The sequence below is a fragment of the Mesocricetus auratus genome, unplaced genomic scaffold (assembly GCF_017639785.1).
Source record: "Mesocricetus auratus isolate SY011 unplaced genomic scaffold, BCM_Maur_2.0 Super-Scaffold_100010, whole genome shotgun sequence".
Classification (NCBI taxonomy): Eukaryota; Metazoa; Chordata; class Mammalia; order Rodentia; family Cricetidae; genus Mesocricetus; species Mesocricetus auratus.
Genome location: NW_024429194.1, coordinates 18,576,997 through 18,603,753, shown reverse-complemented (window position 1 = coordinate 18,603,753; position 26,757 = coordinate 18,576,997). Strand labels below are relative to the sequence as shown.

At 46.1% G+C, this 26,757-nt stretch overlaps 1 long non-coding RNA gene across 1 annotated transcript; it reads left to right on the top strand.

The window, feature by feature from the left end:
- Positions 1-10,872: 10,872 nt before the first annotated feature.
- LOC110343126 lies at positions 10,873-24,875 on the top strand. Its single transcript, XR_002385320.2, has 3 exons — positions 10,873-11,067; positions 19,423-19,654; positions 23,711-24,875. It is a non-coding gene; the product is annotated as an uncharacterized LOC110343126 (long non-coding RNA).
- Positions 24,876-26,757: the final 1,882 nt, after the last annotated feature.

Below are 26,757 nucleotides of genomic sequence, written 5' to 3'. Positions count from 1 at the left end.
TCCTACACTCAATCTCGCTTGAGGTAGACTTTGTTTTCTAGTCTGATGAGATGCTGTGGGCCAGAGGCAGCTGAGAATAAAAATGGCCAGGAGACTCTCCCCAGCTCACTATGTACTCACTTTCACAGAATTTTAGCACTTGCTTTTAATTGGTTGCATTTTTTTTTTTTTGAGACAGAGTCTTGCTGTGCAGCCTAGGCCATTCTTGAAGTCACTATGTAGCCTAAGGTGGCCTCAAACTCTGGGTAAATTCTTCTGTCTTAGCCTACAGACTGCTCAAATCACAGGCATGAGCTGTGACCCCCGGCTTTTTAGAGTAAGATTTTTAATATGCCGCCACCTCAAGGCACCTGTCTGTGAAGGGTCTTCTTAGCCAATGCTCTTACAAAGAACCAGAAAACTTTTCCTGTCAGATGTTACAAACTTTTGTGAAATGGGAGAGAACACTCAGCACACTTTAATTTTTGGGGGGGGTGGGAATCGGGGATGGGGGAGAAGAAAAACAGGAAGAACTAAATCTCTGGGGTTTTCATGGGAGAAATGGAAACTTTGGTGGCCCTGGCTGGTGCCTGTTTTCCCTGGCTACTATGTCGCACCTTGGGAATGTCCCTCCTCTGCTCCAGCTCCCTCAGAACTCCCGACAGTCAAACTTTCAGTGAGTTTCTTTGAAAATTATGGCAGAGAAGAAACTTAAAGTCTAAAATTTTAAATGTAATGGCGGTGGGGAGAGGGGGGGATGCCAGGGTACCTGTAGAAGTCAGAGGACATGTTGTGGGAGTCAGTTTCTCCTTTCACCATGGGGGTGTAATGACTTTTCTTCTGTCCCACTAGCCAGCTCTCAAATAATGACACAGAGACTTATTAGTTATGAAAGCTCAGCCTTAGCTTAGGCTCACCCCACTAGCTCTTATACCTTATACTAGCTTGCTTTCATTAATCTATGCTCTACCATGTGGCTTTTTACCTTTCTTTCACCGTGTGCCTCCTGTTTCCTCTCTGTGTCTCCTGACATCCCCTCTGCACCTCGATCATCTCCTCCTACTTCCTCTCTCTGTCCCTGGAAGTCCCACCTGCACCTCCTGCCTAGCTGTTGGCCATTCAGCTCTTTATTAAACCAATCACAGCAACACATCTTCTCACAGTGCACAGATACAATACGGGGGATCTGGACAGGAACCCGTATTGCCAGGCTTTGTGGCAATCCCCTTTGCCCACTAGGCTGTCTTGCTATACCCAAACTTAAATATTTAAAAAGTATTTCATTTATGAGTGTTTCGCCCACACACGTTTCCGTGCCACGTGCATGCAATGCCTGTGAAGGCCAGAGGAGGGCACTGGATCCCCTGAGACAGGAATTACAGACATTTGTGAGCCGCCCTGGGATGTGCTGAGAACTACACCCAGTGCTCTTTAACTGCTGAGCTGTCCCACCAAGCCGGATTTAAACGTCTTAGATGAGAGCTGAACGAATGCTTCATTGACTCCATAGATTCAGAAACTTCTATTGGCTGATTGTGCACATGTTCCCAGACATTTAGTTTCTTGCGTGTTTAAGTCTGGGCTATTTCTGTCTATTCATGGTCAGAGTCCACCTGTGAGACCAAGAAAGGAAGGAAAGGGGTACGTATTGTCCCTATGTGGTCTCCAGGTCTGTGGTGATGCCCAGGATGCTGTTGACGTCTCTGTTGAGCTTTACCAAACAGGTCTACCCCTGGAGAGCACTGTCCTGAGATGGGTGTTGAAGAAAACAGCAGGACCCATGGGATCATCTTCTAGATGGTACCATCCCAGCCAAAATTTCCAAAGAGCCAAGAAACAGGGATTCCTTTAACGTCCTCTCAATGTCAACATGTCACATCATCCTAAGCGCCAAGCAGAAAGGTGAATAGTTTCCTATACATGCAACCATGGAAGGAAGATGTGGTACTTTGAACGTAATTGGACCCCATAATCTGGTAGGGAGTGGCACTATTAGGAGCTGTGGCTTTACTGGAGTGGATGCGGCCTTATTAGAGGAAGTGTGTCTCTGTGGGGGCGGGCTTTGAGGGTTCCTGTGCTCAGGATACCACCAAGGCCTCAGCCGACTTCCTGTTGTCTGCAAGATGTAGGACTCTCAGCTACTTCGCCAGCGTCATGTCTGCTTGCACACTGGCATGCTCCCTGCCATGATGATAGTGGACTGAACCTCTGCCTGCATGACACAGTGCTCCCTGTCGCGGTTGTGAACTGAACCTTTGAAACTGTAAGCCGCCACCACAATGAAATGTTTTCCTTACAAGAGTAGCTGTGGCCATGGCGTCTCTTCACAGCAATAGAAACCCTAACTGAGACAGAAGGTCTCAGGAAACAAGGACACATGGGTACCTCAGTGCTAATGAATTCACCTCAAATCCTTCTCCTTCAGTTCCTACGCAATACTGAGGTCCACTTGGGAAAAAAGTCAAATAGGCATGCTGAAGAGATCAACCAGTAGGAGACAACTTTGGGAGAAGCTCTCAAGTAAATATCTTCAGATGTTCATGAGTTATGCACTGGTGGGGACTCAGACTTTCCAGGGCTGCAGACTTAACTATTGCTGCCTGCGCACTTGTGATAAAGGTTTTTTTTTTTTGTCATCTTTGTTTATCCTACGACGCTGGGATTTATAAATGTGGCTTGTGCTTTTAGAAAAAAAATGGGATTTAAAGATTTATTTTAAAAAATCAATTTCACAAAAATGTGAATATAATTTTTTATTCCATAATTCTCATTATAGAAAAACGAGCTCATAGTTACTGGGTTTATAGTAATCTGGAGAGTCTCAAATAATTATTTATTGAGGAAAAGAGTAAAGTACAACTCTGGTATTAAAATCCGGGCCGTCTGTGAACTCACTGTAGACGTTGGGGCTTGCCAGTTTCCTCATCTATAAAATGTTCTCCAGAACCCTTGTCCATAGCTCATGCTTTGATCCCATACAAATTTTATTATTTTAAAAAATTAATGTTATACTTGCTTAGTGGGAGATCTAGGATAATTTATATAAAATTGAGACTATCTGCTTTCTGCAGGTTAGGTGCAATTTCCTCCATAAAACTACCAGTGCCTGGTGCCTTCAAAGGAACACTTCATGCCGGGTGTGTGTGTGGGGGGGCAATGGCTCACACTTTTAATCCCAGCACTCATGAAGCAGAGGCAGGTGGATCTCGGAGTTTGAGGCCAGCCTGGTCTACAAAGTGAGTTTCAGGACATCCAGGGCTACACACAAAAAAATACTGTCTGGGGGTGGGGGCTGGGGGGAAGCCAAAAAAAAAAAAAGAAAGCAAAACCAAACCAAAACCCCAAACAAACTAAAAAGACAACACTTTACCTTTTCCATTTCATTTTCTTTTTTGCTTGACCAGATTTTTGGTTTTAACACGTCATTTTCACATACTGTACTTTTCTAGAAAAGTACTAGTTTCTAAATATACAAATATAGATGCAAATATAAACATTCAGTACCTGATTCTTCTGTATTTTGATTCTCAACAAGAACACAATTAAGCCATTTGTAGGAAAATGGAAATTACCACATTAGTCAGACATAGAGAGACAAGTATAATGTCACATGTTCTGTCATATGTGGAATATGTATGTATAGACACTGTGGCAGTTTGAGTGAAAATGCCCTCCTATAGGCTCATGTATTTGAGTACTTGGTCTTCAGTAGGTGGTTGATGGACAGGATTAGGAATGTCATGGGGGGGCAGGCTTTGAGGTTTCCATGAGTTAGCTCTCTCAGCCTCCTGTTTGTAGATCAAGATGTGAGCCCTCAGCTGCTGGTTCAGCTGCCTCTGCCATGACTGCACCCCATCACCATGAACCCTGACCCTCTGAAACCATAAGCTCAACTAAACACTTTCTCTCAATTGCCTTGCTCATATTTTTTTGTCACAGCAACAGAGAAAAAATACACACGCCCGTGAGTGCATGCACGTGTACACACACACACACACACACACACACACACACACACACACACACAGAGCATGGATATAGAAGAGGAACTCTTTGTGACTGGAAAGGGGACCTGTGAGGGACAAAAGCGGGAGGTGGCAATGAAGATTGTTGGAGAACATTATGCACTTGAAAAGAAAGGTGACATTGTGAACACTCCACTACTATTTAAATAACTTCTAAGAAGAGTTACTTTTGCGGTTCCCCACCAGTCCACTGCTCTTTCCCCTTCCTGACGGCTTTCTGCCTTGCTCATCATCACCTTGTCTCTTGTGTCTGTGGTTGGCTCCTTTCTTTCTTCCTTTAGAAATGCTGCAGTTGTACCTCAACTCTGCTTATTTTCATCTTTACTGCCCTATAAGGAGGGGCAGTTGTATGTACGCATGCAAGTACATATGTGTATGTATGCATATATATGTGTGTATGTATGAATAGTCTCTGTGTTCTTGGGTTTTGGGTTTTCCATCTATGGATTTAAGCCAACACAGGTTGAAGATACTTGAAAAAAAATCATGTCTGCCCCAAATATGCACAGATATTCCCTTGACATCACTCCCTGAGCAGGGGGGTATAACTTCTGACTACATACTTGCCTGGTCAAAGGGATTATGAGTCATTTAGAGATGGGCTAAAGAATGCAGTGAGGTGTGTGTAAGTCATATGCAGATATTGTGCCACGGGCGTCTCAGATTTATATGCACAGAGGATCTGGAGCCAACAGCCCAGTAACAACTCACCTGCCTACTGCACACAAACAGGCCCCCTCTCTCTTATCTCTGTTCTCTCCCCCACATCTCTGTTTCACACACTCACTCACGCACATACATACATACATACATACATACATACATACATACATACACATACAAAGACAACACACACACTGACAACACACACACACACATACACACACACAGCACATGAGGCCACCAGAGCCCTTCTTTCTGTAGTTGGTCATGAAGCCACAGATAACATCGGCTTTCTTTTTTTTTCTCCTGGTTTTTCAAGACAGGGTTTCTCTGTATTGTTTTGCAGGCTGTCCTGGAACTTGCTCTGTAGACCAGGCTGGCCTCGAACTCACAGAGATCCGTCTGCCTCTGCCTAGCTAGTGCTGGGAATGAAGGCGTGCACCACCAACGCCAGGTTTAACATCTGCTTTCTTTTTCCCTTCTCTGCTCTGTGCTCCTCATCCTGTACTAAGACCCAGCAGATGCTCCTTGCTAGCAGAGGTGTGGACCCACTTGTGGAATGTTGGAGACTTTTCTTTAGTGGCTGTACTTTTTCTCTTGGCTTTTACAGTCAGGGTGTAAGTACTTGGAAACACATGGTGAATCTTGGTATTCGGACATGGTTCCTCACCCAGCAGGAGGATCTGGCTGCTCCCCCACTGAAGGTGAGCCAGCGTCTATGATGGACATGCAGATGTACAAAGATGGAGTCTCCAGACTTTGTCCTATGCTTGGAAGCCTGGGAACTAAGCTTAGGTGGGGCATGGGGGTAAGGTGCCAGGAGTTAAAGCTCCCTTCCGAGCTGTCTCTTCCTCCTTCCTTTAAAATATCACAGGAACATACGAGCAAGGGAGGTCAAGATCATGATGGAGAAATCTGTAGAGACAGCTCAACCAAACTCGTGGAAACTCACAAACTCTAGACTGACAGCTGTGGAGACTCCAGAGGACCAAAGTAAACCCTCCGTAGGTGGGAGACAGTTGTGAAGCTTGGACAACCTGAGGGGCCCCTGGCAGTAGGACCACGATACTAACCTGGTACACGAGCTAGCTTGTTGGAGCCCATTGCCTTGGTGGGATGCCATGCTCAGTCTTATGCATGGGAGAGGGGCCGGGCCCTGCCCCAAACTATCGTGTCAGATTCTGTTGACTCTTCATGGGAGCCCTTACCCTGAGGAGTAGACTGGGGGTGGGCTCGTGGGGGAGGCAAGGGGAGCGGGAGAAGGGGTGGGAGGGAGAACTGTGGTTGGAAATGTAAAATGAAATTTAAAAGAACAAATAAATTATATAAAAATAAAGTAACATAAATAAAATGTCATAGACATTGAGGAGACCTGGCCACTACCCTGTTCTGGTGAAGCTATTGTTTCTGGGCATTCCTCAGGTGCCACTACCCACTGGGGAGTTATCTGTCTTAGGAATTCTGTTGCCCATGCCAGAGACAAGTGTCCCTCAAGGGGGACCTAGTCCCTGGTCGGTGGAGGAGGATCTCACCAGCTGCCACTTGGGGTCAAGAATTGTGAACTGTCTTGTGAGGTGGATGAGGAGGCCATTGACAAGCCTAGGGGCTTGCAAAGAAGGGAACAGGGACTAGAGAGAGGTGGGCCCAAGGCCTGTTATACCTCATAGGACACTGCCTGCTGTGTTCCCCCCCCCCCCACCTTGTAGAGAGTAGGACTGAGTTAGGCTCTGTAGGGTTAGCAGTACCTGGAGGTCTCCAACGTGCTCCTTTCAACTGAACTCTGTACCTGTGTGCTGACCAGTTCACAGGTAAAGCCCACTCTACCTCAGTCTATCTGCTTTGTAAACACTCACTTCCATTCAGTTTGCTTCATTGTGGGCAGGCATGCATGTATACACGCACAGGCACGCGCACGCACGCACGAACACACACACACACATGCACGTGCACACACACACACAGGAATGAGTCATGCATGCCTTAAGCATGAGAGACTATGAACAGAAATGAAAATGAATAGTCAAAGGAGAGAAAGGGAACAGACGCTTCACAGGAGGTATGGGCCTGGTATTGTTTTAATCAAAATGAAGACAAAGGAAGAAACCCAGAAACCCAGGGGTTTAAGAGAAAATCTTCATGGCAGGCGACTCCCTGACCTCCCTAATCCTCCAGCCCCACACTGGGAAACGCTTCCTAAGAGGCCTGGAGGAGGAGCCAGAAGCTCCTGCACCCTGAGAATCAGAGGCCAAGATTGGAGAGTGATTAAGTAAGGGTGTGGAGATGCAAAGGCTGGAAGACCGTGCTCTGGACGGTGGGAGGCGTCTCTGATGGATGAAACCATGGGCCATTTCTGTTTCCTTTATTATCCGCATACTTCACATTATTCAAGTTTCAACACTTTATTGATCAGAAAAAAGTTAGTTTTCTGGCTTCGTTTAACCCAGTAGTGAATGTCTTTGTTCCTGGCCACCCAGGGGCTGGAGAGCAAGGCCGGGAGGGCACGAACCTGGGGCACCAACTTCATGTTTTGTTGTGTCCCAACCTGTATGTGGCCTTCACTAGTGCACCTTGCATACCAGAGGGGAGTGGACTGGGAAATGATTTAAAAAGCCATCGGTTGAGATGAGAGTCAAGCGACAGAGTATGTCGCTCGCTGGTGTGAGCACCTTGATAATGCTATGGGGCTGTCTTCAGCCTAGTTCAGAGCATTTCCCACCAGTCTGAAGCAAACCCACCGCCACCGCCCCATTTGAATCTGCAGTGGGCACTCCTATATCAATTAATAATCAACTCGACTCCCTACAGACATGGGCACAGAAAAAAGTCTCAGCCGGGCAATCCCTCAATTGAGACTCAGGCGAGCCTAGGTTGTGTCGAGTTACTGGGACAGCATCTCTGAAATGATGGACTAAAACCATGTGGAACTGTGAGCCCAAGTCAGTCTTTTCATCCATAGGTTGCTTTCATCAGCTGGTTTTTTTTTTTTTTTGTCTCAGGGATACAGAAGCAATTGGTACAGCTATCAGTTTCCCCTCCCTGCTCTCCAACAGGTATATCGGGCTTCACCCATTTGCTTAGGAGTGCCTTTTTGAAAAAACTAGCATTCTTACAATTTTGAAAGCAAGTCATAGCTCTGTCCACAGCCTCTGTGGAGGCAAACATCCTGCTCCAGCCCAAGTGGAAGGAGACTTTAGGGAACCTTTCTAGGTGCAGACCCTATGGGCTGGGCTCCCTGGCTGTTGGACGCCAGATTCCTGTAGTCTGGAGCCCAGAGTCCTGGCGTGCTGGCCTGGTGTTCCAGCATGGGCAGGACACACACTTATTCTCGCAGAAGCCTTGGAATTCCCAGCCTTTAAGGGCTAAGGAGGTGTCTTCCAGGAGCTGAAGATCATCCCCAAGAGAAGCGTGCATGTACTTCAGACCACAGGGTGATTTGCTGTGCTAACAACTGACCAAGATGGCAGCAGCTTCAGTCACATCCTGAAAGGGCCTCAACACCTGCCATTCCACCTCAGAGCCATTCCCCGGGACTTTGAAACCCTTGAGAGAGCCGTAGCATGGGAAGGGTTTTTGAATCAATGTATGGACTTAAAGGGATAAAATTTCCTTTAAGCATAAGCTTCATCAATAATTTAAAATAATTGTCCATTGACCTGTCAAGCCTTCAGTGACCTCAGGGAGGAGGGAAGAGCAGCTCCTTACTTCACTGTGGGACTTGAGGGAGTGGGGCCAGGAGGAGGACTGAGGATGTGGAGCGGGAAGATGAGGGGGCAGAGGGAGGCTGGTCAGCAGCCATGTGTGGAACAGTGGGCAGGGCTGTGCCTTTCACACGGTCTCACTGCAGCCGGGAACATCCCAGCAGTCGGATGGGGGCTCAGCTCAGTCTTAGGGATTGGAGAACTTCTGCAACGCCCTCCCCGACCTCCAAGGTGGCCCTAGAATCTGCCCACACACAGACTTCCAGGCCATCTTCCCCTCAACACTGTGACTGACAACTCCAAACATCTCCCCAGGCTGCACTCGACGCTGTCCACAGAACTCGACCCATTTGCCACTACTGAGTCACAGATGATCTGCTATTTTCTGTGTGTGTATGAGTGTGAGTGTGTGAGTATGAGTGTGTGTGTATGAGTGTGAGTGTGTGAGTATGAGTGTGTGTGTGAGTATGAGTGTGTGTGAGTATGTGTGTGAGTATGTGTGTGAGTATGAGTGTGTGTGAGTATGAGTGTGTGTGAGTATGAGTGTGTGTGAATGAGTATGAGTGTGTGTGTGAGTATGAGTGTGTGTGAGTGAGTATGAGTGTGTGTGAATGAGTATGAGTGTGTGTGAATGAGTATGAGTGTGTGTGAATGAGTATGAGTGTGTGTGAGTGAGTATGACTGTGTGTGTGAGTTTGAGCATGATTATGTGAGCATGATTACACGAGTATATGAGAGAGAGAGAGAGTGAGAGAGAGAGAGAGAGAGAGTGTGTGTGTGTGTGTGTGTGTGTGTGTGTGTGTGTGTGTGTGTGTGTGGTGTACATGCCACAGGAGGTGTATGGAGATCACAGGATGACTTTCAGGAATCAATCTGTCCTTCTACACAGCTTCATAATTTGGATTTATCAAAATTAGTGATTGAATCTTTTGTGCCCAGGCATTTTAACTATTTTTGATGGTAAAAGAAGGCACCCCCCACAGGACAACAGTACCCCCCTCATCGTGTCTGGACTAGCCTTCTTATCTGTTGAGTTTTCTTTTTACTCCTACCCTTAACCTTCAGTGCTGCATTCTGAGACTTTATCTCTGAAGTGTTAAAACGTAAGGTGGGCTTGGCATGGTGGCGCATACCTGTAACCGCAGTGTCCAGGAGGCATAGCTCTCAGTGAGGAAAACAGTTATGAGGTCAGAATAACAAACAGGAAACTTGATTTAAACAGCAGCATGAAAAGGCTCTGGCTAGTGCCTACCAGTCAGGGACCGTGTGTCAGGAAGTCTCAGCCTCCTCTTCCACTGCAGGGAGTGGGCAGATGTCTTCTTTAGAGACACCTGGAAAGCAGGCTCAGCTGCAGCACAGTCCGTAGTGTGTTTGCTTAATGTGCGTGAAGCCTGGGTTCAGTTGTCCCCTAATAAACAAGGTCTTTCTGATCCCACAGTCCCTTAGCACCAAGTACCCCCTCGAGTCTTGAGAGCTAAATCAAATTTGGAGCTTGCTGTTCTGATCACGCAACTATTTTCTACAGTCAAAGCCTATGTTGTATCAAAACCATATCTCTCGTTTTGGTCAATGTTTTTGTTTTCTCTAAAATTAATCATCACCCCATGCTCTATAAAATTTGTTTATTTTTCTGTTGCCTGTGTAAGATTCAACCTCAGACTTTGGTAAAATCTCTAACCCCCTCTTCAATATGTCAGTCGCATTTTCTGCTCCAAACCCCTCTGTGACTGAACTTACCTACTGTTTCAGAGTAGAATTCTAAGGGAATAAAGATTCGCCCTGCCTAGGAGAGAACACAGCACATACTGCAAATCTAGAAGGATCTTTGATAAAATGTAAAGGAAAGGCAGGGGTGTACAGGCCGGGGGACTCGTCAGCCGCCCTCAGCGTAGGCCAGCCTCGGTTTGTGCAGCACGGGTGTGCGCAGACTGGTCTTGAAGACATCAGATGCTACAGCATCAATGAGGCCAGAACCAGGCTGTGCTGGAGACCACGAGCCGCAGTTCAGAGGTCCATGAAAGCCATGGGGACCAATATTTTAGAAAACTCACAGAAGAGGAATTGCCATTTGTCTTTGCACAGGGGGCGAGGAGAGAGCCTTCACTTTGTGCCGCCGCCCGTGCGCTCCCCCCCCCCCACCGCCCGAGACAGTTCTAGCTGTTCTAGAACTCTCTTTGTAGACGAGGCTGGCCTCCAACTCACAGAGATCCAAGTGCTGGGATTATAGGAGTGTGCCACCATGTGGCTGGTGCTCCATTGCTTAATGCCAGAATGAAGATCTATGAAAATGGAGTTAGCTGCCAAGTGGTGTAGACTTTGGCAGGTGGAGTGGATGCGTCTGGCCCTGTAGGAAGCAGGTGGTGTGTGGAATTGTGGCATGCTGGGTAGGTTTGCTTTGCTTATTTGACGTAAGCTAGGATCATCTGGGAGAGGGAACCTCAACTGAAAAAATTGCCTCTATTAGACTGACCTGTAGGCCACTCTGTGGGGGCTTTTAAAAATTATGGTTGGTATGGGGGGGGCATTCAGGCCTGGAAGTGTGGTGCCACCAGTAGGCGGATGGTCGTGGGTTGTATAAGGAAGGTAGCTGGGCAAGGCATGGGGAGCCAGCCAGGAAGCAGCGTTCCTCCGTGGCCTCCGTTTCAGTCCTGCCTCCAGGTTCTGCTGCGGCTTCCCTTCAGAATGGACTGTGATTGGGATGTGTAAGCCAAAGAAATCCTTTCCTTTCCAAGTGTTTTATCACAGCGGTAGAATCCAAACCAAGGCCTCTGGCCTAGGGCAGTTAGGCCGGGAGGGAAGATCCGAGCAGCCTGGGAGGCTGTGTGCTCTCTCTGTCGGGGGGCAGATGCTTCGTGATCAGAGGCCTCCGGGTCGCACACACACACACCAACAGCAACCCCGAGGAGCGCATGTTCTCAAGTGTCATTGGATTTAATACTTCATTACCAATGGCATGTCACTGTGCGTGGCTGTGCAAGCTGCTTTCCAGAATGCTCAGGAAACAAGTCAATCTTGAACTATTTGTTGATGAGTAGATTTTATTTTTAGCTGAAGCCTTGGCCCAGAAGGAGGCCACATGGAGGAGATTAAGGTTTAACGGGAGCCATCTCAGCAGACAGCTGCGGAAAATAATTATGAATGCTGACGGGAATCCCAGGGGAGCTGGGGATGGGGCTTTCCCTGGAAAACCTTGACTGAGGGCACAGCTCTTTGGTGGTAATAATTTGAAAGGGACAAATGGATCTTTCTGCTTCCCGTCCCCCAGCCGGCTCAGCCGCTGTCTCCAGAGACTTAACAGTTGCTGGCCCTCAGAAATCTGCTTTTCAGAATTTCACTTCTGAAAAGTTTTTCCTGCTATAACCAGACCCCCAACACATGGGCAGAGCCCATTCCAGAAGAGGACCCAGCAGGAGGGCTTGGGCTGTCTGCAGGGCAGGACTTGACTTCAGCGGCCTCTTTCGGCTACTGTCACCTTAGGCACTTGGGGGTGAGATGGTTTTCCAGAAGCTATGGTAGGGAGGGAAGACTACAAACCCTTAGAGTCAGAGGACAACCAGTGGGAGCTGGCTGTCTCCTTTCATCACTCTGCTTCATGGAGTTAGATGCTCAGGCTGGCGGCTTTACCCTGGCGCCATCCTGTTGATTACTATTATATTCGTGTTTATGTTAATATTAGTATTTATACTAATACTAGCCCTCAGATCACACATTGCAGTTCATAGACACAGACGTGCATATAGTACACACATCTGTGTATGTACATATGTATATGTGGGCTGCAGAGTGACCTTATAGACTTCAGAGGGTTTAAGAGACCTCGTTAGATTAAGAGGCAGAGGGTTAATGATAATTAGGCATAAGTTCACGTGGGCAGGAAGGATATTAAGGGATCAGTCCTGAAGCCACCTAGAGCTGGGCCCAGATGGTAGAGGCATGGGCATTAATTAGAAGTGAAGGCATAGGTCTTGGCAGAAAGATGGATAGGTGAATGGATGGTCAGGGAGCAGTTGGAGTGGACCAGGTCAAGTAGTAGGGATTCCACTGAGCTGAAGCCCTGGGGACAACTGGGAGTTGGTTGACTGTTTGTTCCTTGACACATGCCAGCTTGTCACAGGGCACATTGGGGAGGCCATCGCCACCATAGGGTTAGGTGTTCCTTTTACGGGGTTCAGGCAAAGGTGTTAAGCGCTCTGTCGGTCTTGTGTGTTTGATGAAATACTTTTTCATGCTTATTTTGTGTGTGTCTCTCTGTGCATGTGTGTTGGTTCACAGGTGCCATGGCACGGATGTCTGAGGAGGCCAGAGGACAGCTTGCAGGAATTGGTTCTCTCCTTCCACCATGTAGACGCTGGCACATATTAAAGGCCAGCTCAAACAGCAGGCCTCGTGGACCGAACAACTAACTACTGGATGCTTTGACTTTCCGTTGGTAGAGAGCCATTGTTAGATTAGCTGGACCACAGTTTGTAATGAATCCCCTTTCTCTAAATATACAGTCTATCAGTTCTGTCCCTTTAGACCGGTGGCTCTTAACCTGTGGGTCATGACCCTGGGGGGAATTAAAAGACCTTTTCATAGATGTAAATATCAGATATTGGCATCGCAGTTCATAGCAGTAGTAAAATTACAGTTATGAAGTAGCAAGGAAAATAATTTTATGGTTGGGGGTCACCACAACCCGAGGAACTGTATTAAAGGGTCTCAGCATTAGGGAGGTTGAGAACCACTGCTGTAGACTCTAGAGAGGCTAGAGAAGCCTGGCTAATATGCTGGCCCTGTTGTCGTTTACATAGTCGTGATTTTCTTGCACTTAAGATCCTGCTCCTGCTTGCTGGTGTCAAGAGCAGCTTGCACAGGTCCAGGAAAGCAACGGGCTTCTGGTGGGAAGGGCAGTCAGTGATCTCGTGGAGAAACAATGTCTTCATGGTTTGGTGTCTTCCTGTGTGCGAGCATGCTGCACATTGTTGTGTAAGTCCTCTAGGTATCCTGTGGGAAGGCATGCTACCGTTCTTTGTACAGATAGATCTTCAACCCACGTTTAGACTTGTTCCTTCTGTTTTATACCCCGTTTGAACACTGGGTGGTGAGTTTACATAGCATTGGCCTGGGGACTGCTCCTGTAGAAGAAGCTATTAAGTTATTTTGTATTCTTAAGACTTTTTTCCTGTGTATATTGTCATGATATAAGCAAAACGTAATTTCTTTTATAGCTTTCATGTGCCTTACTTATTTTTCTTGTCTCATTGCATTGGCTGTAATTTTAGAACTGTGTGAGTGCAGGACAAACAAAACTTCTCCACTTTCCCCCTTCAGTGTTAGAGACAGCAGGACCTTAGCCTATAGTCCCAGCTACAAGGGAGGCTGAGCAGGAGGATCTGAATTCCAGGGATTTTCTGGGAGACAGAGTGAGTTCAAGGCTAATCTGGACTACATAGTCAGACCCCGTTTTCGGATAAGCAGACAGAGGGCAGGGACTAGGATTCAGCAGCACAGTACTGCCTAGCATGCTCAAGGTCCTGAGTTCAATTCCCAGCAACAGATATGTGCAAGATAAAGATAGAAAGGCATCTCCCAGCTTTTTGTTATGACCTTTCCCAAGTCTCAGAAAAGTTACAGAATAAGCGAATGAACATGTCTGAATGGTTTGCCTTTCATCAGCTGTTATTAACATCCGGCTATTTTATTCTTTATGTTTAATTCTAAGCCACTGGAGAATAATCTACAGACCTCATGATATTTCATCCTAGGTATTTCAGTTATTGCAGCTTCAGAATGAGGCCATTTAGGATAAAACAAAACCCAGGAAAATTAGCATTGATGACACTGTCATCAATTACGTGACAGATACTCAAATTTTACCCACTGTTCTTCCATAAGATCCTATACTATGGGTCTTTTTTTTTTTTCTTGATTCAGGAACCAATCAAAAACCACACCGTGGAGCTGTGGAGTTGGCTCTGGGATAGAACATTTGTTGAACACGTGCGAAGCCCTGGGTTCCATCTCTTGCCCCACAAGAAAGATAAAAAGTCACACGTTGCACTTAGCTGTCACTCTTCAGCCCCTGTCTAATTGGGAACAGCTCCTCATTGCCTCTTTTCTTTGGTCTTTGGAGAGCCCTTTAAAGAATTGAGATCTGTCTGTTCCCTGGGGGCAAAAGACATGTAGCAACCCCATCAGAATATCTTTTGGAGGTTTTTGCTTGCTGTCTACTAATAGAGGAAGAAGCTGCCCTCTGTTCCCAGTTTTCAAAAACGTCCCTTCGTCAGTAAAGGATGCTTGCTTTTGTCAGGCATTTGCTTTGTATCCGCTTAGATCACCAAGTGCTTTTCTTGGTCTGTTTTCACTGTTAGTTGCATCATAGTACCGGATTCTTTAATGTGAAGCCATTGTTGAATTCCTTGGTACATCTCCACCAGGATGTATAGTGTCCACTGAATCTTAGGATTCTATTAGCTGGTATTGTGTTTGGGATTTTGTTTCAGATTCTCCTGGGTTAATTTTTATTGGTGTGTACACACACATGCCGTGGGTGCACGTGTGGCCGTCAGAGGACACGGCGAGGGAGTGGCTTCTTGCCTTTCACCCTGTGGGTCCTTTGCTGACTGAGCCCACTCACCTGTCCTTGTTTGGGTTGTGGAGCCTGTTCGTCCTGCCTCCCCCCTCTCCTGAGTTATGCTTAGCTGCTGTAGGGACCTTAGCTTGTGGTGGGGATGTTTTCTCATCTTTTTCTAGTCCTTGGAACAGAGCAGTTGACGTAGAATCTTCTGGATCTGAGTTTTTAAAAGAAGGTTGTCGATCATATATACTATTTCAAGTGTATCGGTCCTGGGTCATTCATTTATTTTTGCTTATTGATAACTAATTTCTAATATGCTCAACCAAGAAGAAAGAAGTTTGTTTTTAAAGTTAGTACTTTGCAAAGAATACACTTACGTTTTTTCTATATTTTAATTCTTATCATTTCAATAATGCTAACTTTTGCTATTTTTTATTGTATACTTACTCAGCCCTGTAACCTCCAAAACTCTTAGCATGCTGGTTTTAAATATGCTCACTTCCTTAGGCTATTTCCTTCCTATGTATATTTCCTGTTAAATTCCCAGTAAGATGGCCGTCTGCAGGCCACAGTTGTTTTGCATAGTTCTTTTATTGTGACTCAGTTCTCAATGTTCATAATCTCCATCACAATTTCTTCCAGACCCATGAATTATTTAACGGTGTTATTTGGTTTCCAAATGTACGGGGACATTTTAGCTGGCTTTGAACTTTTATTTCTAAATTCATTGTTGACTGCATATTTTCAAATCTTGGGATTGTTTTTTTCAAGAGTTCCTTTCTGATCCACTATGTATGTGGCCAACTTAAAAAAACCATGTGTGTGTTTGAAAGAATGTGTATTTGTGAGATGCATAATAACACACATTATGGGGTTTCAATATTTTCTGTTCTTACGGGCACTTTGAAAGCTTAATTCATCTGTTAGTGAGGGGAGTGCAACAAAGAGCATCTTGCCCTGATGATGGGTTTGCCATCGTCCTACAGCTGCGTCAGTTTTTGAGACGTGCGTGGGCTGGGGGCTGCCAATCTTCTTAGAATTACCACTTTGATCTTTTCGTCCCTAACCACACTTCTTGCCCTGCAATCTGTTTGATATAATATGCATAAAGCCATCCAGGATTCTTTCGTGTAGCAACTGAGAGCATGTTTTACCCTCCTTTTCTCCAGGCCCTGTGTCCCCGTGTTTAGGGTGTGTCTGTCATAAAGTGCACAGGGCTGAGTATCACATGACAAAATGTGGAGCATTCCATGTTGGGATTAAGTGGGGCGTAATGTTTGCTCCCCGCCCCTTTAAGTGTAGTCATTGGGGGGTAGCCTTTCACAGCTTTGGGATTAGGCAAGCCCTTGACTCACCCCTGATTTTCACGTTACCTCCTGAACTCAGGCAAATCTCAACTCAGAAGTCAGATATGTGCAACCCAAGCTTTTAAAAATTACTATCCTTATCCAGCTGCTGAGCCTTGTGGTGGAGAGTCACAGTCCCGTGCAGCTGTGGACAGGAGCTTCTGGTCCTCAGGAATGGGTCCTGTGAAGAAAGGCCGGGAAGGTGCAGGCATAGCTGATTTGAGGGCGTCACAGCTGTTTCCACTGCTTTCTCATGATGCATCCTGGCACCTGGTCACTCACACCCATGCTCACTCTGGGGCTGTGCCTTAGGCGCCCTTCCTGCCTCACCCTCTGTCTCTGTCAGGACCTCAGGGTCCACTCCGTGAGTTCCGGAGTTCCAGAACCTTTGGGTTTTCTATCAATGGTTGGTAGAACTGAGTTAAAAGCATCACTTTCACCCAACCCAGGCTCCACACGTGGGTGTTCCCTCTTTTCTTTCAATTCTCCGAGGTGTTGTTGAGCGTGTGCAGGCTGCACAGCCGAGCCTTGGTGAGCCGTGTTTCTTTTGAGAATTGGGTGCTGTGTTTAGGATTTCACACTCATTTCAATGAATGAGAAAAAGTTCAATTTTAGCAGCTGAAGTAGTTTAAAAACTGTCTTTAGAAATGTGAACCTAATTCATTTACATTTATTGTGATTATTGATACATCTGAGTTTTTCTCTCATGCTTCTAAAAAGCATACAACAAGGATAGGTGTGGTGGTGCACACCTTTAACTCCAGGACTAGGTAGAGGCAGATGAATCTCTGTGAGTTCAAGGTCAGTGTGGTCTACATAATAGTGAGTCAGGACATCCACAGCTATATAATAGAGAACCCTATCTCAAAGAAACATACCAACAAGGAAAAGCACGTGACACAAAGCAGGGTTTCATGATGGCGTCTTGTGTGTGCATTTAATACACTGTGTTCATCTTGACCTCCCCTCGCCTTGGCCCCACTCTCTGGCCGTCTTTTCTTGTGATTCCCATCAACATTCATGACCTGTTTTGGTTTTGGCAATTTTGTCTTAATTTGCCTATTAATTTCTTTATTCTTTCAAAGGTCACCTGTAGCTTTTAAACAAGTGACCTCATTTTTTTAAAACTTTACTCCAAGATACCTTCTTGTCTTCATGTCACTAACTAGAATACTGGTGGCCAGCGTTGTTCAAGTCACCATTTGTTTTTAAGGAAGGTCTAGTGCATGCTGAGTCTCCCATCACCTGCAGTTCAGTGTTTAATGGAGTCATGCACTGTGGTTTCCTCTGCCGGATCTTACCACACCCTGTTATGGACTTTCGTGGGGGGTGGGCTCATTTTTCTTTTCGCTAAAGTTCACTCTTCAATAATTAAGGGATCTACGCCAGGAGATGCCAAAGTTATCTTCACACTGGGATGTTCTGACGCCTGGGCTCCACCCCAGCCTGATGAGATCATGCACTCTAAGATGCAAGCAATCCTAGTGCTTCGAGGCTCCACATACTGGCAAATGCGGAAACTCCTGGCAGATGCCACTCAGAGTGTGCCCGACTGTGTCCACAGCAGCTTACTCCAGCATGGAATTCTGGGTTGCCTGCTGTTTTTGTTTGCCCCTCAAAACTACAAGTGCCAGGCTTTGGGGGCAGCCTGCCACAGATCTTTGATCTGGTATTAGGAATGTTTTCCCTTTTCCCCCACAATGCTCCTCATCTGATGTGTGAGCTGGACTCCTTTGTAGAAGTTTAGTCCTTCTCATTTATAAGTGAGTTTCTTTAACTTGCAGTTATGGGTAATTTTCTGCACTGAATTGTCTGTATGCCCATTTGATTGGTTTTTCTTCTGTGACTCCGCGTGTGTGTGTCTGTGTGTCTGTGTGTCTGTGTACATATGTATGTATGTATGTATGTATGTATGTATGTGCATATGAATGTATGTATGTATGTCTTGAAATGATTTACTTGCTCCCTCATGTCTCTGAGTTTCTTCATTTCTGCGTGGCTTTCTGAGTGATATCCTCAGGCCTGTGTTCTAATTCATAGAGTCTCTCTTTAGTTGTGTCTAGCATACATTTTAAGTTAGCTGCTTTTTAATTTTTGGTTGTTACTTTAGTGGTGTGATTTCCAGTGTCAGGGCTCCCAGAAAGATCTTTCTTCAACCTGACATTTCTACTCTCACTTAATGGCTGCTATTCCTCTTCACCATAAAACCCAACAATTTAATCTTAAAGTCCTTTTCTAATTGCTCCATTCCTCCTTATTTCATCAAGTATGAGTTCTCCTGTGGCTTGGTTCCCTTAACTGCTCTAGGTTCATAGATTTTTCTTAAGAGTTTCATACTTATATTTAAAAGGTACTAAAATCCTTGGGCAAATTTGTGTTTAATTGTGTACCTGAATAAAAGGAAAGTTGCTAATGAATCTTGAATAGGACATTATTACTGTCATTATTATTTAAAAATGCTTATTTTTTTGTTTGTTTTTATTTCATGTGCATTGGTGTTTTGCCTGAAAGTATGTCTGTACAATGTCAGATCTCCTGGATCTGGAGCTACAGACAGTTGTGAGTTGCCATGTGGGTGTTGAGAAATGAACCCAGATCCTCTGGAGAAGCATCTAGTGATCTTAACTGCTGAACCTTTTCTCCAGCTCCTAAGGATTTATTTTTATTTATGTGTATATGTGTGTCTATGTGAGTGCAGTGCCCACAGAGGCCAGAAGATGGAGTCATATGCCCTGGAGCTGGAGGTACAGGTGGTTATGAGCCGTTTGACTTGGATGCTGGGAAACGTAGGGCCCTGTGGGAGAGCAGCAAATGCTCTCACCCACCGAGCAGTCCATTATTAAGAGGAGGACACACAGGGTTGGTAGATAGGAGGTTCGAGAAAGCTCAGACAGGGCCACAGACTATTGAAGAGGGTGTGTAACTAAAAGTCCAGCTATTCTCCCTCATAAAGAAATGTAAGTCAAGACGGAAATTGGTAGTATTTCTGCTCGTGAAGAGTGGTGGAATCTAATGGCAGCAAAGGTTTTATGAGCAGACATTCTTCTGCTAGTGGAGTTTAGCTTTTTAGGGAACAGGTTAATACTGCCAAGACAGCTTGGCACCCAAGGCCAACTCTGCATTTCATGTGCAGTGACCTATGTATGTTGCAGGCGTGAAGACTATCTGCAAAAACCTGGGAAACACTTTGCCTTGTGCCTTTTACACATGGATGGTTAGTTCCATTATAATCCATTTTACTTCCAAAGTGTTCTCTTGATGGAGGCGGGAGCCTCAACACGGAATTTTAAAACAAAACAAATGGACCCTTAAGAAGGCAAAAATGTGCGTGGAGCATCATCTGGACTGAAGTATGCGCATCTGTCAAGAGCAATTTCTTTGATGGTGAGACGGCGGAGGGGGTTGTTTTTACGTCTCCTTGTGCTTTTATGTGCTTTCCAAATTTTCTATAATGTGACGTTATTACCGTAATTAATGTAAAGAACCAGCACTAGGAAGCAGAGCTCCCAGGGAGCAAGCTTTGCAGGTAGGCCCCATATATGCACGCCTGTGCCAGCCTCTGCTCTCCTTGCCCTATGTTGCCTGCTATAAGCAGCCTCTTTCCATCCACGGCAGTCTGTGCTGAGTGGGGGCTGGGTTGGTCCTTAGGCCGCTGGGCCCTTAGGAAGCTTTGCCTTTGGGGAGAATCTTTAATTGGAACTATAGAAATGTGCTTGGTGGTAACTGGTGGGTGCCTTTACTGGATGGCTTCTTGGAGGGCAGCAGGTGCTGTGTGTTTTTCAATCTGAGATACATGACCAGTGTTTGACTGAGTGCTTGTTGTGGTGGTTCTGTCCCCAAGAGACACTGGGTGATGTCTGGCGATGTTAATAATGGTTACAATGGTTGTATGTTGTTTTGCTTGGTTAGAGGCCAGACTGACCTCGAACTCAAAGATCTGCCTGTCTCAACGGCCCAACTGCTGAAATTAAAGGCATGAGTTACCACATAGTGCTGTGTGCTGTGGCAATGGCCTCTGCCACTTAGTGAGTGGACAGCAGGGATGTCGTGACTGTCTGCAATGCCCAGGGCAGCCGCCCCCCTCCCCCAGTATCAATAGCACCAAGGTTGACAGGCCTGAATTTAGATATAAAATCTTTAAAAGCTCACATTTTCAAAATTCATAAGCTTTTATGATTTTTCTATCTTAGTACACACAAATACTCTCACTTAGGCCAATATCTCATATTTCCACTGATTTCTTGCAAATCATTTTCAAGCTTCAGAAACTATTAACTCAGATAACGTTATGAAATGTCACCAACTCTCTGTTAAGTGAAGAGACAGCGGGTCTTCAGGTCAGCAGGGACAGAAAGACCTGCCCCCTAGGCAGTTATGTAGGGGTCTCTCAGCTCCCCTTGGCAGTGAGAATACTCAGTCTCTGGAATGAAGGCTCCAGAAGCTCCCCTTCCCCGCTTGTCCTGTCCTATAGAGGATCACCCGGTTGATGCTCAGCACAGTCAAGCAGAAGATTCTCCCACAGGGGGCAAAGCAAAGACACATGTTCTGTTTTTGTTCAAAACAGTAACACATGAGCGTCTGCCCAATTTACGTCACTGTGCATTTCCGTTAGCAATAGCCTCTTCAGGAACCACACGTGGGCTGGGCATGCTTTTCATTGGTTTCACTGGCCCTGTTCCAGGGGCCAAGGGGGAGCCCCTGGGGATCCAAAGCCCCCATGCAAGCCATTATGTAGTCATGCATTGTTGATAGCGATACCCCCTCATGTCCTGGCTCAGTTTATCTGTCAAACAAGGAGTTTAGGCAGAGCTGCTTAAATGCCAGGGTTTCAGAGTGTTGTCTGCAAATGGGCAGGATAGTATCCTGGACCACTGACTCCATGGCCCTTGTACCCTTTCCTCTTCAGAGTTGGAAATGGATTCAATTTGCTTTCCACAGTTTCTCTTTAATGAGAGTGCGCTGACTCATGAGCTAATAGGGGTTCGTGTGAGATGACTTTAGAGGGAAAACCAGTTCAAAGAGTTGTTTGATAGGAGACAAAACCAGAAGTTAGTTGCACATGGGTCCCGAAAATAAATGCCTAAATGGAAAGGTACGACGATCTCCCTTCTACCTAGCCTTCTGGGCTCTCCACGCTCCATGTTTGGTTGCTGCATTTTTATTTAATTAATAACTGTCTTTGGCCACTTTTCATCTGGTAAAGAGCCCGAACTAGGAAACAATGAGGAAAACATTACTCAACATATTGCCAATAAATTAGAACACAGCAACTACAGACATCTGAGCCTGGCTGGGCCTTGATCTGTTCATGGACCATTAAGAATAATTTCCACAGGGTTCTCACAGGTGGAGGAAAAAGCTGGAAATGCTAAACACTTGAGGCAAACCGAGAAGGCAAAGCAGAGGACGGCTTGCGCTGTGGCTGAGCAAGAACTGCTTGCCCTGTGGCTGAGCAAGAACTGCTTGCCCAGCTAGCACCAAGCTCACATTCACCACGTGGAGAGCCAGGATGCTGACCTCTCTGAGTTCCAAGGTCACATTCACCACGTAGAGAGCCAGGATGCTGACCTCTCTGAGTTCCAAGCTCACATTCACCACGTGGAGAGCCAGGATGCTGACCTCTCTGAGTTCCAAGGTCCTTCTCACCCCGAGGGCATCTGTAATGGTGATGTGAAGTATGGTTGGGGGCCGGTGTGACAGACAGGATTCCAAGGCAGCTCCAGGATTTGCCCTGGGCTACACAGCCAGCACATCATGTGACTGTCTGACCATGACGGTGCGTGTTATTTATTAAGGGATTGCACATCAGATTGTGAAGCTGTGCTACTTTCAGAGATGTCACTGCTGTCCCTTGCTCCTTCCTCCTGCAGGCGATTTTGCCATCATGTATCCTTTCTTCTCCCATTTAGGAGTTGAATATTTGCTTATAAACTTTTTATTGTATTTGTTGCTATTGTATGGAATTTGATGTTGGTTACAGCTGGGCAAGCAGGCCTTGCTCATCTACAGTGTAACCAGTCCTCTGCTCTGCCTTCTTGGTCTGCCTCAAGTGTTTATTGTATTTTCCTATGGCTGAGGCCAAATACCGGACAAGAAGCTACTGAAGGGACGATTTACTTTGGCTTACAGTTTGAGGAGGACATGGTCCATCATGGTGGGGAGAGCATGCTGGCAGGAGGATGAGGCAGGGGGAGTGAATGCTTGTTCTCAGCTCATCTCTTTCCTGTAAATCAGTCCAGGATCAGTCCATAGGGCATTGTGATGCCCACATTCAGAGTAGGTATTCCCGCCTCAGTTAACCCAGTTGGAGTAATCCCTTCCCCCAGGTGCCCAGAGATAATTCTCAGCCAGCATCAATCATCTTATTCATATCCATATGCAAATTTCTAGCACAGAGTAACACGGCTGTGTTGTTGCTGAGAGAAAAACACAGCCACCAAGGCAGCTTACAGAACAAATGGCTAATGTGGCTTGCAGTTCCAGTTGGACATGAGTTGGTCATGGCGAGGACGTGTGGCCGCAAGCAGCAGGCCTGGTGGCAGCTGTGGCGGCAGCAGCCGGATGCTGCAAGGTCACAGCTCGAGTTTCACATGGGAAGCAGAGCAAAGCTCACAGCTTGAGCTGTGTGCCGGAAGCAGAGCGAGCAGATCTTAAGCCTTCAAAGCCTGCCCCAGTTACACACTTCTTCCAACTATGCGGTACCCTCTGATCCTTCCTATACAGTGCCGCCAACTGGCGACAAAGTGTTCAGGAAAATGCACCTAGGTGGCGTGTTCTTACTCAGAACACCACAGAGACAGGCATTTTGAACCTACCTTGGTTTTTTAAAAAGATGGGAGTTTTTTATTTATGTGTATGTGTGTGCTGGAGGAGAGCAGTGGATCCCCTGGGGCTGGACGTCACCATGAGTCACCCTCTGTGAATGCTGGGGAATGAACAGGGTCCCCTCCAAGAGCAACGATCACTCTTAACCTCTGAGCCATTTCTCTGGTGCCCCTGCTTGGGATATGTATATCTGTTTACATCTATATATCTATATCTATCCTAAGTATATCCACACCTTACTATTATGCAGAACATTCCATTGCTTTTTATAGTTTTATACTACTCCACTTATGGACATATCACAGTTTATCCTGGCAGCTCTCCCTTTCTAGCTCCTTTTTATAGTTGCATACTACTCCACTCATGGACATACCACAGTTTATCCCGGCAGCTCTCCCTTTCTAGCTCCTTTGTGCTGCCTGCCACCTTTGGCTATGGTAACCAGAGTCATGGTGGTTTGTTTTATGCCTTATGCAAGCGCATTTCCCTTAGTGTGCCCTTCAGATCTGTTCTTAGAGGAGGAGTTGTTGGGTCATCAAAGGTTACACAAATATGTGACTTTGCTAAGTATCTTGGATGACTTGCATTTTTTTTTGTTGTTGTTCTCATCTGCAGTGTATGGGGAGGTGAACATTCCTCCGGAGCTTTTCCCATCAGAGTTTGGAAAACCCAACGCATCTTGAAATTCATCAGTTTGACCACTGTGCTGTTAGAAGTGTCTATAACAATCGACTCAACACATCTGTGAGACTGGAAAGACAGCGTGGAACTTGAATAAGCCCCTTGTCACGGAAATTAATGTACTAGTTAAAAACGAAGGGACTTAGATGGCGTCTTCAGAGACGACTCCAAGAAAGGGTGTCTCCAGCTTCCACCTGCTGTTGAGCCCGCACCCTCTGTCTCCTTACCCATGATTGACAGCTTCCCTCGGTGGCTGGGATCCATGAGTCCTTCTCTCTGCCAGGCCCAGCGTCCCCCCTCTTTGGGGACCTTTCTGAGCTTTTCATGTCCTCATGCCCTGGAATTCTTCTCCTGCTGTTACCCGCAGCCTGTGGCTTCTGCTTGCTCTCTGCCCACATGCTTCTGAGGGTCCAGGGCACAACAGAGACGGTTGTCTGAGCCCATGGCACCACCCTCCTGGGCTGAGTTTTCACCTCCGCCCCTTTAACCACCCACCATTGCCCTTCAACATCTGCCACTTAAAACTGTCTCGCTACAGTCTCTGTCCCTCCGCGTGGCTTCTCGGGATCCGTTTTATGGTAACTGAACTCATATTCATTACAGAATATTTGAAAAAGAAGTGAAAGTTTTAAAATTATAGAGGAAGTAACATCTAATGTCTTGGCTGACTTATTCTAGGGCTTTCTATGCTTTTAAACACTGTAGGGACCACAGTGCACATGCATGCTTTCCCAAGCTTTTCTGTTTTTTGCTCTTTATGAGAACACATGGCTTTATTTATTAATGGTGTGGTTCTCTTTTATAATTTCTTAATTTGTTTTCTACATACCTTGTGATTTCCTTCCTTTTTATTTTTTTAAATGGGAAGTCTTTATCCCTTTCTGTCTTACTTGAATGTATAGATGATTTATGTTTAATCATCTTATTTAAAATGAAATATCTGGGATTGATTTTTTCCCTCCCTTATTATATGCCCTCATTAAAGTTAGACTTTATGGATGTACACTAGGGGGTGCCTGTGTGTGGCCAAGCATCTCTATGTTTATGTCCTAAACACCTTAAACTTAACTTCTGATTTCAACTAACTTCCTTTTGTGAACATTTGTTATACAAATACCTGTGTTGGCTTGGTGTTATTTTTCACAACTGTAGCATCTCCTACAGTTTGATTTGCTTCCGTTTATTCCCTCAAATTCATGTTTCTAGCTAACATCTTGTCCTTGAAAGCACTCCTTCAGTTAGTATCTTTCTGACATAACTCTTACATGTGGGGAGGAGAGATACTAACTTGCTAGAGTAGAATCCATGGGGTGGGGAAGGTGAACCCTTGGAAACTGGAGGTGGTTGTGTATCTCAAGTCTTCAGCTCAGGACAATGGCTTTCCTGTCTAGGTTTCCAGGTACTTCTTTTTCTTTTCAGTGTGTGTGTGTGTGTGTGTGTGTGTGTGTGTGTGTGTGTGTGTGTGTGTTTATGTGGGTGCCTGTGCATGTATGTACATATCTGTGTAGGAGACACACAGGACAGTCTTGGTGTCCCTGCTGCCCAGTATCTCTCCACTTTTTTTTTTTTTTGGAGAAGGGATTTCTCACTGGCCTGGAGTTCTGTGAGTGAACTAGGCTGGCCAGTGAGGTCCAGGGTCCATGGGTGTCCACCCTCCCCAGTGCTGGGATTGTATTGTATGTGGGGTCTGGAGATCAAATCCAGGGTCCATGGGTGTCCACCCTCCCCAGTGCTGGGATTGTATTGTATGTGGGGTCTGGGGATCAAATCCAGGGTCCATGGGTGTCCACCTCCCCAGTGCTGGGATTGTATTGTATGTGGGGTCTGGAGATCAAATCCAGGGTCCATGGGTGTCCACCCCCCCAGTGCTGGGATTGTATTGTATGTGGGGTCTGGAGATCAAATCCAGGGTCCATGGGTGTCCACCCCCCCAGTGCTGGGATTGTATTGTATGTGGGGTCTGGGGATCAAATCCAGGGTCCATGGGTGTCCACCCTCCCCAGTGCTGGGATTGTATTGTATGTGGGGTCTGGGGATCAAATCCAGGGTCCATGGGTGTCCACCCTCCCCAGTGCTGGGATTGTATTGTATGTGGGGTCTGGAGATCAAATCCAGGGTCCATGGGTGTCCACCCCCCCAGTGCTGGGATTGTATTGTATGTGGGGTCTGGAGATCAAATCCAGGGTCCATGGGTGTCCACCCCCAGTGCTGGGATTGTATTGTATGTGGGGTCTGGGGATCAAATCCAGGGTCCATGGGTGTCCACCCCCAGTGCTGGGATTGTATTGTATGTGGGGTCTGGGGATCAAATCCAGGGTCCATGGGTGTCCACCCCCCCCAGTGCTGGGATTGTATTGTATGTGGGGTCTGGGGATCAAATCCAGGGTCCATGGGTGTCCACCCCCCCAGTGCTGGGATTGTATTGTATGTGGGGTCTGGGGATCAAGTTCAAGTCCTCCTGCTTGTGAGGTTAGCACTTTGTCACATGAGCCTTCTCCCCAGCCCCGTTGCTCACATTTCCTTTTCTTTGTGAGGGAAACAAGACATGGCCTTCTTTAATGACTAGCACGGCTATGCGTTCTTCTAGTTTATCAGTATATATAGTTGTAGTCTTTATCTCACCACATACTGTAGCTTTTTAAATGCTGTTAGTGTACTGACATGCAGCTTTGAACTTGAGACTGTGCAAGCATTGTGCCCATCCTGGCTGCAAATTCTTGGTGTTTCCCTTTTTATCTTATTGTTTATAAAGCAGTTTTGTGTGTTTTCTTTCTTTATATAGTTTTTTTCCATTGAAGTCACTCAGGAAATTATTTACCCACCTTATGGTTGCAGATGTATTTAACTGACATTTCTCTTTACTACTTTTGTAGTTTTATTTGATTTAATGCTTACCATTTTAATCATAACTGAAATGATTTTTGCTCAAGACAGAGAGCAGAGATTAACTTCATAAACGTGTGCATGTTAGCTACTAGACA